The sequence below is a fragment of the Chlorocebus sabaeus genome, chromosome 12, assembly GCF_047675955.1.
Source record: "Chlorocebus sabaeus isolate Y175 chromosome 12, mChlSab1.0.hap1, whole genome shotgun sequence".
Lineage (NCBI taxonomy): Eukaryota > Metazoa > Chordata > Mammalia > Primates > Cercopithecidae > Chlorocebus > Chlorocebus sabaeus.
This window is the reverse complement of record NC_132915.1, coordinates 43,554,296-43,567,154: the sequence shown is the minus strand read 5'-3', so window position 1 is coordinate 43,567,154 and position 12,859 is coordinate 43,554,296. Positions and strand designations below refer to the sequence as shown.

The following is a 12,859-nucleotide window of genomic DNA, read 5'->3' as shown; positions in this document are numbered from 1 at the left end:
GGGGTCAGTTTGGCTTGGGTTTAATTCCTGGCTTTTTCGGTTATTAGTTGGATAGCCTTAGGCAAGTTTTCTCATCTGAAAATGGGAATAATAATAATAGCACCCCTTAGTGTTATTGCAAGGATGAAATCTATGGATACTGTAATATTGAGAACAGTATTGGACATGTAAACAAATACTCATGACTGTTAGCCTTACTATTATTTTATTACTGTTCACCTAGAAGATATTTGCTGCTGAAGAGGAGGATAAGCTAACATTGTAAGCACATACAATGTATGGAATAGTGGGGTTTTACACAGCTAATCATCATTTAGCCTCACTGGAATCCTTTCAGTTGTAGGTGACAATATTTTATGTGTTGCACTGTCTTGTGCTGTAATAAGACATAGAGTATGATCTCCAAAAACTTGTATTCTAGTTGGGGATATAAAATATAGCCACTTGGCAATATATACCAAACATGACTGAAACTAAGACACAGGCAGAATCTGAAACCATCCCTTAGGTTTTTTGTTGTTTTTTTTTGTGAAGCACGTTATCTGAATCTAATAACTCTGTGTATAATAGCACAGGGTCTCTTTGCAGGTACTACTAGGTGATCAATGAACATTTATTGAATTCTTCTGTTTGTTGAGCAGATTGTTGTTTTAGTATTTGGAAACTCTCAAGGAAGAAAAGGTAATAAGTTAGCAGTGTCAGACCATAAAATCTCATGAAAGGAAAGAAATTAGCTCAAGTTTTAAGAGTGTTGGTAAGGGCCAGGCACAGTGGCTCACACCTGTAATCCCAGCAGTTTGCAAGACCAAGACAGGGAGATTGCTTGAGCTCAGGAGTTCGAGACCAGCCTGAGCAGCATGGTGAAACCCTGTCTGTACCAAAAATAGAAAAAATTAGCCAGGCGCATCTGTGGTCCCAGATACTCAGGAGGCTGAGGTGGGAGGATTGTTCGAGCCTTGGGAGGTGGAGGTGGAGGTTGCAAGTGAGCCAAGCTCGTACCACTGCACTCCAGCCTGAGTGGCAGAGCGAGACTCTGTCTCAAAGAAAAAAAAAAAAAGAAAAGAAAGTTAGTAAGTTACTAGTGAACTAGAGGTATTTTTTGAACACAGCCACTCTGTTTCACCTATTAAGAGTGGCCCATTATTAAGGAGCTGTGTGACTGATTATTTTGATAACTAAGTAAACAAAGGATAAAAGTCCCTAAATGTGTTTTATGCCGAAACATAATTAATAATGCTGAGAAATTATTCTGCTGTAAAAAGGTCCAGGAAAAGTGTGTGTGTGTGTGTGTGTGTGTGTGTGTGTGTGTTTCAGGTGACTACTGGAGAATAGACATTTTTCAAAATACGCAATTAAAGAGACATTAGATTTTTTTCTAAAATGGAGTCTTTAAAAATTAAGTAATAATATATAATATTTGTGTGGCTATACTGAGTGTGTGGACATATAATTCAGGCTAGAATGGGCATTTAGTGAATAAGCACTATGATGAATACCACCAGTTTGTGTCAGCATTATGGAATTCATCTTTCACCTCTGAATTATCTTTCAGCAGAGGCAAGAATGTTGGATTCAGTTGAAGCTTAGATTACCGAACAGTAATCACTGCCAATGATGATTACAGGAGTACACCAGGCCTAATGTGTCTCTCAACCTGAGCTTAAACTTGTGGAACAGTCTCAAAGAAAAATCCACTGACCTCATTATGCAGTATTTGGCTGCTGTGAACATAGCCTGTTAGCTGGGATTTAAGTTTAATAGAGGAAAAAAAAAAAAAAGACAGACAATATATACTTTGTGTATATATTGTACTTATGAAGGTGTACTTATGAAGTATTTTAAAAAATTTATTCAACTGTTTTTCATATTCCTACTGTGAACAAATCAGTATATATTTTTAGTTCCGTGCAGTGTCTCCATCCATTTCCTCCTTCCTGTGTTTTCTTTCCCCTTCCTTTCTTCTTTCCCTCCCTCCCACCCTGCTTTCCCTCCCTTCCACCCTGCTTTCCCTCCCTCCCTCCCTTCCTTCCTTCCCTTCTTTCCCTCCCTCCTTTCCTCCCTCCCCTCTCCCTCCCTTCCTCCTCCCTTCTCTTCCCTTCCCTTCCTTTCATTTCCTCCTTTCCCTCCTTTCATTTCCTCCCTTTCCTTCCTTCCTTCCTCCCTTTCCTTCCTTCCTTCCCTTCCTCCCCTCCCTCCCTCCCTTCCTTCCTTCCCTCCCTCCTTTCCTTCCCTTCATTTCCTCCCTTTATTTCCTTCCTTCCTTCCCTCCCTCCTTTCCTTCCCTTCATTTCCTCCCTTTATTTCCTTCCTTCCTTTCCTCCCTCCCTTCTTCCCTTCTTCCCTCCTTTCCCCTTCCTCCCTTCGTTCTTTTTTCCCCGTCCCCTCCCCTCACTTCCTTCCAATTTTTGTTCCTTTGGTCAGCCCTTGGAACTCACTCACAGAGACTATGTATTTGATCTCAATTTTTTTCAGTTTTATGCCACAGACATAGTTAATTCCTCAGTTTTTTTTGAAGGAAAATTTGTATTATTTTTATGTACAGAAAACTCAACAGTGTACATTTAACCCAGTTTTGTGCCAAGTTCTTTAGCTTTTGCCTTTTTGAGCTTGGCAATGGGAGCCACAGGCTTGGGACCCAGGACATTGCCTCCCCAGTGACGATGGATCTCATTGGGTCTGTCGTTGTAATTGGTTCTGATAGCTTCCACCAGTGCTCCTTTGTCTTCTGAGTTAACCTGTGTGAAGGCAGCAGTGGTGCAAGTCTTCCTGTGGATTAGATGTCCCAGTCTTGTCTTCCCCTTGATAATGCAGTAAGGGACCCCCATTTTATAACACAGGGCAGGCAAGAAGACAACCAGCTCCATGGGATCCATGTCCTGTGCAATCACCACCAGCTGAGCTTTCTCATTCTCCACTGCGGTGGTGATGGTGTTAACTCCTGCTTGAAGGACAGGTGTTCTTCTTAGTGGGAGTGTCCCCTTTGCCGGCGCTTTCTTCTCCGCCTGGGCCAACAGACTCCGCTTCTTTTCTTGCTTTGACTCTGGTCTGTACTTGTGGGCCAGCTTAAGCAGCTGTGTAGCTGTTTGGTGGTCCAGGGCCTGGGTGAACTGGTTAATCGCAGGAGACACTTTTAGTCGCTTATAGAGGATGACTCCCTGCCACTGCAACCTGCTATAGCGGGGCCATTTCACAAAACGGGCGAGGTCTCTTTTGGGCTGCATGTCCTGTCTAATGCCAAAATTCTTTGGCCTTTTCTCAAACAGGGGATTCACCACTTTCTTGGCCTCCTGCTTCTTCACGACAGCAGGGGCCAGAGCCATCTTCTTCCCCTTGGCTTTCTTTCCTTTCCGCATCTTGGGCGATGGGCGGTGGGAAGAGAAAGCGAATTTCTCAAATGTTGAGGCCTTTGCCATAGAAGGATATGAAAAGGTTTTCTTTTGTTAATGTTGTTTAATGCTGTAAGAGGAACATATCCTTTTTAAAGGATGAGAAGAAAACAAATTAGTTTTGTTTCTATTTTTCATGCACATATGCTTTGATAGAGGTTATAAGTTTATGTCCAAATCATGCCATTGCAAATGGGAAAGTGTTGGCTTTGCTGATGCTTCTCTATAGTATGTTTTAATATGGTCAGAATTTGTTGGGTTTTTTTTTCCAACCTTTTTTTCCCCCCACAAATTAAGTGAGTTTCTTTAATCAGCAGAAAATATTGTGGGCATTTTGTGTGATTGAAATGTTGAGGTCAGCAGAATTTCATAAAAGACCCCTCGTCACCATTTTCTAATTGGTAGTATTCCAATATTCCTTTGTAGTTAGTTTTTCAAACAGCTTTAACTACTACAACACAAAAGTTGTGGTACCAAGTCTTATTTATGAGGGAAATACACATTTTGGCTTCCTGTGAGACAGACTTTAGACCCTGCCGTGGTAACAGGGTTGGCCTTTGCCCTTGGTGAGGCGGGCCCACGCCGGCGACATTTCAGGAGGCCGCTTGGCAGCCATTTTAGATCCTGCCCGCGCGGAGAGCTCCTGGCTGCCAAAAACTGCAGTCGCTCCGTGCCAAGACACTCTTGGCAGTGGAGATAAACTTTGTAGAGATACACAGTCCAGAAATATCTTATAATTACAAAGCACAGGGGGCAGAATGTTTTTACAATACAGCTGTGCTAATGTAAACATTTAATTTGGCAGCCTTCTCCACCCACTTTTCAATTAACCGGGTTTATGCAGATACTTTAGGTCTGTAATAAACTTTATTGCTAAGAGTACAGTTTATGAAACACAGATTTGAGGGGCTTTTTTGAGGGGTTTTCCATCCATTTAGGAAAGCACATTGTGAATGTTATGTTGCTGTGAATGGGAAGGGTAGCTTTCTGTCTCAAAAGATGCCATTGGCCTGGCTTAACTGAAACAATTGCTTTAGGAAAAAAAAGTGTTGGGGCTGTCTCCTTTGGCTTCTAAAGCATGCAAGAGGATATTAATAGAAAGAGGTAAAAATCACTTATATAGCTACAAAAAGATACTCGTGTTGATGATCATTAAAAAAGATAAATGTCCCCTGCAATGCATGAAACTGTTTCAGAGATAAATTCCCGATAACAGTTCTTACAGATATAATTATAATAATTGTGTGATCGCCATGATAATTATTCTTATGGAGTGAAAGAAATAATTTTCTATGTAAGTAGCATTCAACTGTTCAGCTCACAAAGCTAGTCAATAGATCCTTTTCAGCTAACCTAAAAAATGGTAGAGGTCATGGAGTTTTAAAGCTAAATTTGGTATTAATTGACATTGTAAAGGGGATTTTTTTCATAAGAAATATGACATCACAATCCATGATATCTCCTTGCATAGATTCGCTTGCACATTTCTCAGATACATTAGAGAAAACCATATAAAATGCTATACATATGGGTCATTTTTCTAAAAGGCAAAAAATGTACAACTGATATTTTCATGTTATTCCATTTAGAAACTTTGCCTTGGTTATGATTTTTTAAAATTAGCTTTTGTTTTTTCTTGAGGATGGATTTTAGTAGCAGAAAACCAGTTCTTATGATGTTTTCTCTCAGTACTCCTTTTGAGACTTTCATGTAGTCTGGCTCCATCAATATTCTATAATGGGGTGTGACCACAAAGTAATTTTCATTCTGAAATAGTATTTGACTCTCCAGCTCCCAAACTAGTCAATAGACCCCTTTCAGCTATTCTGAAAGATAATAGAGGTCAGAGAATTTTAAATCTCTGGTCTCATTATTTTATAATCTCATTATTTCATGCTGCAGTAGCTGTTTTGTCATCATACCACCTTTACACATTCTACTTATTACAGCTAAATAATACTTTTGCAGTCTGTGGCTTTTAGTCTCTCATGTTTTAGTTGCTATAAACAAAAATTAAATGAAAAAGCTTGTCCCACGACTAAATCTTTGTATATGTGTGAAAAGTGTCAATTTATTTTCAAAACGTAATGATTACAGATTCTTCTTATTTGTAGATTGTATAGAGAGCACATTTTACCTGTTAGCAAGTGAATGAAAGTCAACATAGTACAAATGAAACCATGAGCTGCATGAAGACAGGAACAGGTAATCTTTTATTGACTGTTGTAGACTGAATTCCAAGGATGATACATGGACCACTGTAGGTGTTCAGTCCTTTTAAAAAAACTAAACAAATGGATAAATATCATCTGTATATATCACAATCAGAATATTGAATGTTAGTTACCTGTATAAATTGATAACTCATTATGACTTTTTTTTTTTTTTTTAAAGATTTCTTTGTCTTACTTTTGGGAATTAATGCTCTTTGTCTCAGTTTCTACCTGGATAGTACATCCAAGATAACATTTTTATGCCATTTAAATAGATTTGCAAAATTATTCAGGGTAAGTTGGGATACAGGAGGTCACAATCTTGGAGAGAAGTAATGTATAAACAACCAACCATAATGCACTGGTTGGGCCCTGCACTGAAGTGTGAGCAAGGCCACGTGGGCCCCAGAGGGAGAGCTCATTATGTGGGGCAATAAGGTTCAGGAAGGATGTAACAGATGAAATTTAAGAACTCCTAAAGATGAATTAGGAGTTTGTCTTGCATCAAATAAGGGATATTTCAGGCATAGAAACCATATGAGCAAAGGCACAGACCTGCAGTTACACGGCATATTCTAGGACTGTTAAGAAGAATATTAAGAAGTTGGATGTGGGTGTGAGGGGGAGAGTAAAGGGTGATGGTTTCTGTAAGAGTGAGGCTAGGCCAGGGCCAGGTTTTAGAGCACCTTGAATGCTGTACTAAGGAGGTTGTAGATTATTCTAGCTAGCAATTGGAAGCCACCAAGGTATTTTAAGGGGTGAAGTGTGATTTCTGATGGCTGTGCAGAGGATGGAGTCTGGTTATAGTGTGAAGAGTGAATCATTATGGCCTGAGGAGGCTGAGGCTATTGTGAGGTAAAAATGTGAAGCTCAATAAGGGACTTAGCACCAGTTGGGAAGGAGATGGGGAAATGGGCTTGAAAGGTAGAGTCTGGGCTGACAACTGAATGTGAGGCTTTAGGGAGATGGGATTTCTGGAATGAGCGTTTTCAGCTTGGGAAACCGAATGGCTGTGAATGCCGTTAACTGAGGTGTGGATTGGTTGGGGGAGGGGGGTGAGAGTGTACAAAGGTTGTGCACTAGTAACATCAGGAGGAGTTTTGCAGTTAAAGAAGACGTTAGTGCTAGATATAGAGATACAGTATTCTCAAAAAATGGGTAGTATTTGTAAACATGGACCTAGCTGAGTTTGCCGAGGAGGAATATACAAAGACAAGAAGATGGCCAAGTGGGATAGGTTGTCTTTGGGATCACCAACATTTAAGAGACCAACAGAAGAGAAGGAGATAGCCATCAAGACAGGAAAGGAGCCCTCAGAAATAGAGGATTGGACCTAGAAAAGAGTGGTGCCCTAAAGGAAAGGGGAAGGAGAATTTCCAAAAGCCGAGGATACTTAGTGTGAAAAGTTAACCAAGTAGAGTCTGAGAAAGTCAAGTTGTGTCTTAAAAAAAAAATAGTAATTTTGGAGCTGAAAGACACACTTGACTTACTGATCCTGAGACCTAGTGTTGGACATGAGGATTATTATTTTCTTATCTCAGATCGTGATCAGAGAGTATGTGAGTTTTGGCTTTGTGTTTTATTCCTTGGTCTAACTTCACTGAAACAGATTCTGAGGTCCTGGGTTGCTTAAAGCATGAATATTCTGTAGACTTTAAGAAACTTCTGATGAAAACAGTAGATTATGTTTATTGTAATCTTCTATCGATTCTGAGAGGAAATTTGCATTTTCTTCATCAAATTTCACCACTGACTATTATATTTTAAGGAGGAGAAGCTGATTTGAAATTTTGGTTTGTGTTTTGAAGAAGTCATGAACAGTTTCACAGAAAATAGAAGGAAATATGCCCAACTACTGAGCACACCCCTTTAAATGGCTCTTAACAAGCCTTCAGACCTAGGGGCAAAATTATGCTCCAGGCTCCAGGTCCCTGGATTTTCACTCTGTTAGCAGCAGCACTGAGGAGCAGTTTATTTGGACAATCCCCTCTGCTCCTGTTCTCCCTGTGTGATTCCCCATTTTAGTCGTAAAAGACTCAGAAAGTGGTGATTTTATGCTAGTATATGCAGAAATACCTTAGCAAATATGATTGAGCAAACTAACGTGTAAGTAAATACAATAGCTGACTGGAAACTGGGGGCACCTCTGCAGTTTCCCTGGGTATCTTTAGGAGTTTTGTGAAATTAAAAAAAAAAATGCCTGGATCCTCCAAATGAACTGCAGTCATAATCAGTCTGCAATGTTGACTTGAGAGTTTCTTTTAAATAAAAATAAATGAGCAAGTGGAAGTCTCATTAGCTAAAACCAAAAGCACAAACATACATGGCCCTTTCACAAAGTAAAGTGGCTGTAAGCATAATGAGACTCCAACACATCTTTACTTTTTTGGCTGTTTTGTTTTTAAGTTTTCCAGCCCTTATATTCTAAGATGCTGCCTTACCACTTCCTTAAGGAAACACAAATGGGCAAGTTAAGTTTTTGAAAGTGAAGGAGGATCCTGTTTAAGTAGATTAGGGTCTGGCATGCTATTTAACTTTATCAGGCATTTAAAGCTGAGGATGTACACTGTAGCCGGCTGTGACTTGCCAATTAGCTGGGCTTTCCCCGCTGTTTCTGGTTTGGCAGGGACGAGGTGGTTCACCCTGCCGCACTACTGCCTGCCAAGGACACATGGCCAGCTCCCGGCTTCCTGTCTTCCTCTTTGTGTCCTGGCCTTGCCTTCCAGGGAGCTGCCAGAACACAATTGCCAAAAAATCTTCCTTCGGAAAGGTCAAGTAACCTCAAGTCACCTATGCCAATATTTGTGTTTTCTTTTTAATCCTTCTGTGTTCGACTTGGAGAAAGCTGTAGAAGCGAACATGCAGAGTGGAACCTGGGTCACTTTGGATCACTTGGATAAAGCAACAGAACCCAAAGAATCCCTTGGCCAGTCAGGGTATGATGTTTTGAGTAGAATTCTATTTAAAGCTCTGTGAAGTGTGATAGAGTTCAGAATGGTTCAATGTGGATTTGGATTTAGTTGCTTTTTAGGATTCACTGTACGCATGTGATTTTTGGCCAAAGCTGGTGCATCACATGGCAGGGAGAGGGAGAAAAGTGGAGATTGGTTTTGGCTTAAGGACTGCATTTTTGTTTATTTGTGTTTTCAGGACTCTATAGTCACATACTGCCTTTTGCTTTCCAGTTTGGTGTCTGTGAGCAAGCATCAGCAGCCAAGTCCCTTGTACACTGGCTGAGAACAATGTACGGGAGTTACCTGGGGTGCTTGTTGAGAGCGCTTTCTTGGCCCCAGCGTTGCTGTACAAGTCCCAGTCGTTATGGGTGAGGTCGAGGAATCTGAATTTCTAACAAGCATCTCAAATGAACCTGATGCTCACTAGAATTTGTGGACTGAATGTGTCACTGACTGTGAAATGACAGTAAGGCAAGTAGCATTTATTGTCATGATGCAGGAAGCTGTTCTACTTCTCCTTTAATTGGTCTTTTTGGAGATCTGTGTTGAATTGGAATCTAGATTGTATGCCGTTCTCCACTGACAACAAACACTTTTCTGAAGATTGAAATTTTAAAAACCTGTTAATATAAGAAACTTTATCCAAGTAATTGTTCCAGGTTTAAATTCTAAATTTTAGGATGATTTATAAGGTTTTTAAATGACATATAGAAGGCTATAGTAAACATCCTAAACGACTTTAGAAGGCTCTCTCCCCGTAGCGCACACTGTGAATCCTGCTCCTTGGAGATGTGCAGTGTGATGGGCCTAGTGATGTCTATTATGGAAGGGCAACCCCATGTCTCTAATACTTCATAAAGCAAAGCTTTTATTATTTACTTTGAAAAAATTCCATGTGAGGAATATGGAATTCTTAAAGTGCCTAAACCTGAGCCACTTACCAATTCTCGTGGCTGTTGGTAATTAATATAGGGGGTCTATATGTGTTCTGTCTGTAGACTCCAGGAAAGTTCAACATAGCCCCAATATTCCCTTTTGGCTTTTCATGTAAGATTGTCCATAGCACTTTCTTCCTAAGCTCAGCTTAATTTTCTTTTGTGTCTTTTGTACCTTGAGATATGCTGTCTTTCTTGGTGAGAATGCTGTAGCCATGAATCTGTTTGTCATTGTTTTGTAGCATTCATAGAGTGAGGACCAGATTAACTGTAATTTACCTTTTTTTCCCTAAGTTATTTCCAAAATTTGCTAAAAAGCTGCAGCCTCAGGGACACCTCTGACTTTCTCACACAACTAACAAATGCCACACTAATTTGGAACACATGTTCTGTCAAAGTTTTACCTATAGCCTTGAGTTCCAAATTTGCAACTTCAGCATCTTCTGTTGAAAATAAACAGCGTATTTTCTCTTAAGCTCCCTTTTTGCCTCCTCTTGAACTCCATAGTCTTTTATAACAGTAATAAGGAAATGTGGTTACGGGTATAATTGCCACAAGGCAATTGCACCCTGGAGGACTGGCAGAATTTTCTTTTCTATATCTGAGGGCTGGTCTCCATCAAGAAGATCCATTTGCAAATAACTCAATTAGAAGAATAACAACAGTGTCTTTATTTTTATAGCAACTTTCCCTATAGAGATCAAAGTGTGTTAGGGACATCCTATCAGATTCATCATTCTAATACCCCAGTGGACTGGAATAAAAAGTTTTATTATAGCTTGTTTGAGACAGGAGAGTGAGACAGAGAAAGCTTAAGTGTTGTCCCTCAGATCATAGAGAAAGTCAGAGGGGGAAATGCAATGAAAAATCAAGGTTTTTCTATTACTCTGCAAGTTATCAAGCTCTGCATTCCTTTCTGGTAATTGTAAAGGATCAGAATAAAGCACAACCTCTTTGGGGATTGCAAAGTAATGTAGATGAAAGTGCCTTGAAAATAGCTAAGGTATTCTTGCTATCTTTATCATATTTAGTACAAATGGAAGGTAAGAAAGAACCTTATTGTCAGTATCTAGTTATACCAATATATATGAAATGGATTTTGCACATTCTTGATTGATTGGATTCAAACTGCCAAGTTGTCTTAATCATTAATGAAGGACTAATGGAAAATAACATTTATAATTCTGGATTTAAAGGACTTCCGTAAGATTTGACAACAAATTTTGAACAGATTAAGAAGCCAAAGATCAAAGTTACTCTGATTACATAAACGGCCTAACAAAACAATTAAGTAGTCTGATTTTTCTTTTTAAGGTTTTGCTTGTAGACTCCATAGTTCTGAGGGTAGGAGTGATGAACTTAGGCTCTGGTTTTTGTTTTTTTTTTTTTGGTTTTTTTTTTTTTAATTTATTTTTTTGCTAGAATAAGAGAACTGGGAGTAAAATTACTACTAATCTGTCGACCTGATTTCAGGGAGCCTTGGAGGACACATTCTCTGGGGAGTAGACACAATTAACTTGATGCTCTTAATTACTATTGTTTGATTTGTGATTAAAAAGTGGTGTATTTTGGTGTAGGGCTTTTGGCTCCTTAGGTGTCCAGTGTGCTGCTGCTGGGGAGAGTAGGGAGTGGCAGCATTCCCTCCTTAAACAGGAATCCCCTTCCGCAAACTAGAAGCTGAAATATCAGAAATAACCCGCATTTAATCAGACCTTGACTTCTAATGAGAAAAAATGAAAAATTAGGCAAAACATAAATGCATGGCTTTTTAAAGCTCTCTCTTTGATTTTCAAAGTTCTAGAGTGGGTTCATATTTCTTCATTTTAACCCAAGTAAGTGAAGCTATCTTTCACTTATAGATCCTCCCTGAGTGCCTCATGGGAAGAGTAATGGCCTTGAGACTTTCACCATCACTGCACCTCTTGTTATGTCTTGGTGCTTAATGAATGTTAAGCTGAAAACTAATCCAGGTAAACAGGTGAATGGAAAATTAAGTTCAACCAGCGTGAACATAGAAAAAAAACATCCATCATTTAGGGGCACCATTAGCACTGCCAATGGACTAAGGAGACACATGCTGTTCCCTACCAGGTGATTGGATCATATCAGCTAATTTATTCTATTTTTAATTGCTGGATGATATTAATAGGGAACTTTCAGTTATTATTTTATTATGCATTTTCTTTTGCAAAAAAAAAAGCTTAAAAAATATTTTCTTAAATTCCCCACCCCCTTTTTCTTCCCAATGCCCTTACTAGATTCCTTTCTCTGTGTTTGCAATGTCATTGTAGTTTTCATGGTGTGACATACATACCCTTAATGCCATAAAAGATTCCTGCTCTGTGAAAATAATGTTGAACAGTGTTGTCACTTTGAAAACACAGTGATAGCTTTGAATGGGAGTCTAACGTGAGGAGGAAGCTGTGGCTTTGGGATCCGGATTATGGTGACTGAACTTCTAAATGCAAATTTGGTCTGCAATACTGGCTTTACTGCAGTCATTTATATTGACATTGAATAAATAAACCTAAATAAATAAGAATGAAGCGGCTAAAAGTTGTCTCATTTGTGCTTTAGACTTTCAAATAAAAATTAGAATTTATCATTTTCTTTGAGATTATTTCTCTGTTTCATGTCCTTACAAAATTAGCTTGATGTTTTAACCCATCTTTACTTCATTAAAGTATTCCTTAGATATGGAGTTTTCTAAAAAATAAGATATTTCGTCAATAAGATGGAAAATGACAAGCATTATTTCCTAAAAGCATCACAGGAGAGAGAAGCATTGTGCATTTATCAGGCAGTGACAGAATTTTGCAGATTGATGATGGAAGCTGTAACATGAAACCTTGCCATCTCTGGTGGTTTAAATATTGTGTAGGTCAGTTGTACCAAAAGGTTTCTTTTTTACTTCTTTTGCCAGTTGATTGGTCCTATGAAGTAAATTAATGGTTTCAGTTAAATTCTTGGGCAGTTAGCATTCTCTGGAGCCCTTATTGGTTTAAGCAAGTCTGGAAGAAAAGGATTTCCTTCCGGGTCAGGTGTAGAACACTGTGGAGAAGCTTATGGGATCTCTTTCTCTTTTGTGAAAGAGAGAGAGAGAGAGAGAGAGGGAGAGAATGTGTGCTGGATTGGGGTGGTACAGTGCACCTCCAATATTAAAAAATAATTTCCTAATAAATTATCTCAGTGTTATTTTGTTCTATCTTCTGTGATGTTGGTAAGTGGATATTTTGTGTAAATTGGCTCCAAACAGACCTTCAGATACATTGAAGGTGGAGCTTAGTTCTTTGCTCTATCATCCCATTTCTAGGATAGTGCCTGTTTCAACCTGTTTCTCGGCCAAATTATATCATAATTTGCTGTCTGCT

The 12,859-nt window shown here is 39.2% G+C and overlaps 1 protein-coding gene and 1 pseudogene across 12 annotated transcripts in view; one reads left to right on the top strand and one right to left on the bottom strand.

Annotated features, from left to right (window-relative positions):
- NFIB (nuclear factor I B) overlaps positions 1-12,859 on the top strand; it is a 232,447-nt gene that overhangs the window by 108,441 nt on the left and 111,147 nt on the right. The window contains exon 1 of one of the 12 annotated variants that reach the window (XM_073021610.1): positions 8,517-8,535. The exons of the other annotated variants lie outside the window; for them this stretch is intronic. The gene's annotated coding sequence lies outside the window, so the exon portion shown is untranslated. Of the gene's footprint in view, positions 1-8,516; positions 8,536-12,859 lie in introns of those variants that run through there. 12 annotated transcript variants of the gene reach the window in all.
- LOC119624351 (large ribosomal subunit protein eL8 pseudogene) lies at positions 2,070-3,977 on the bottom strand (annotated as a pseudogene).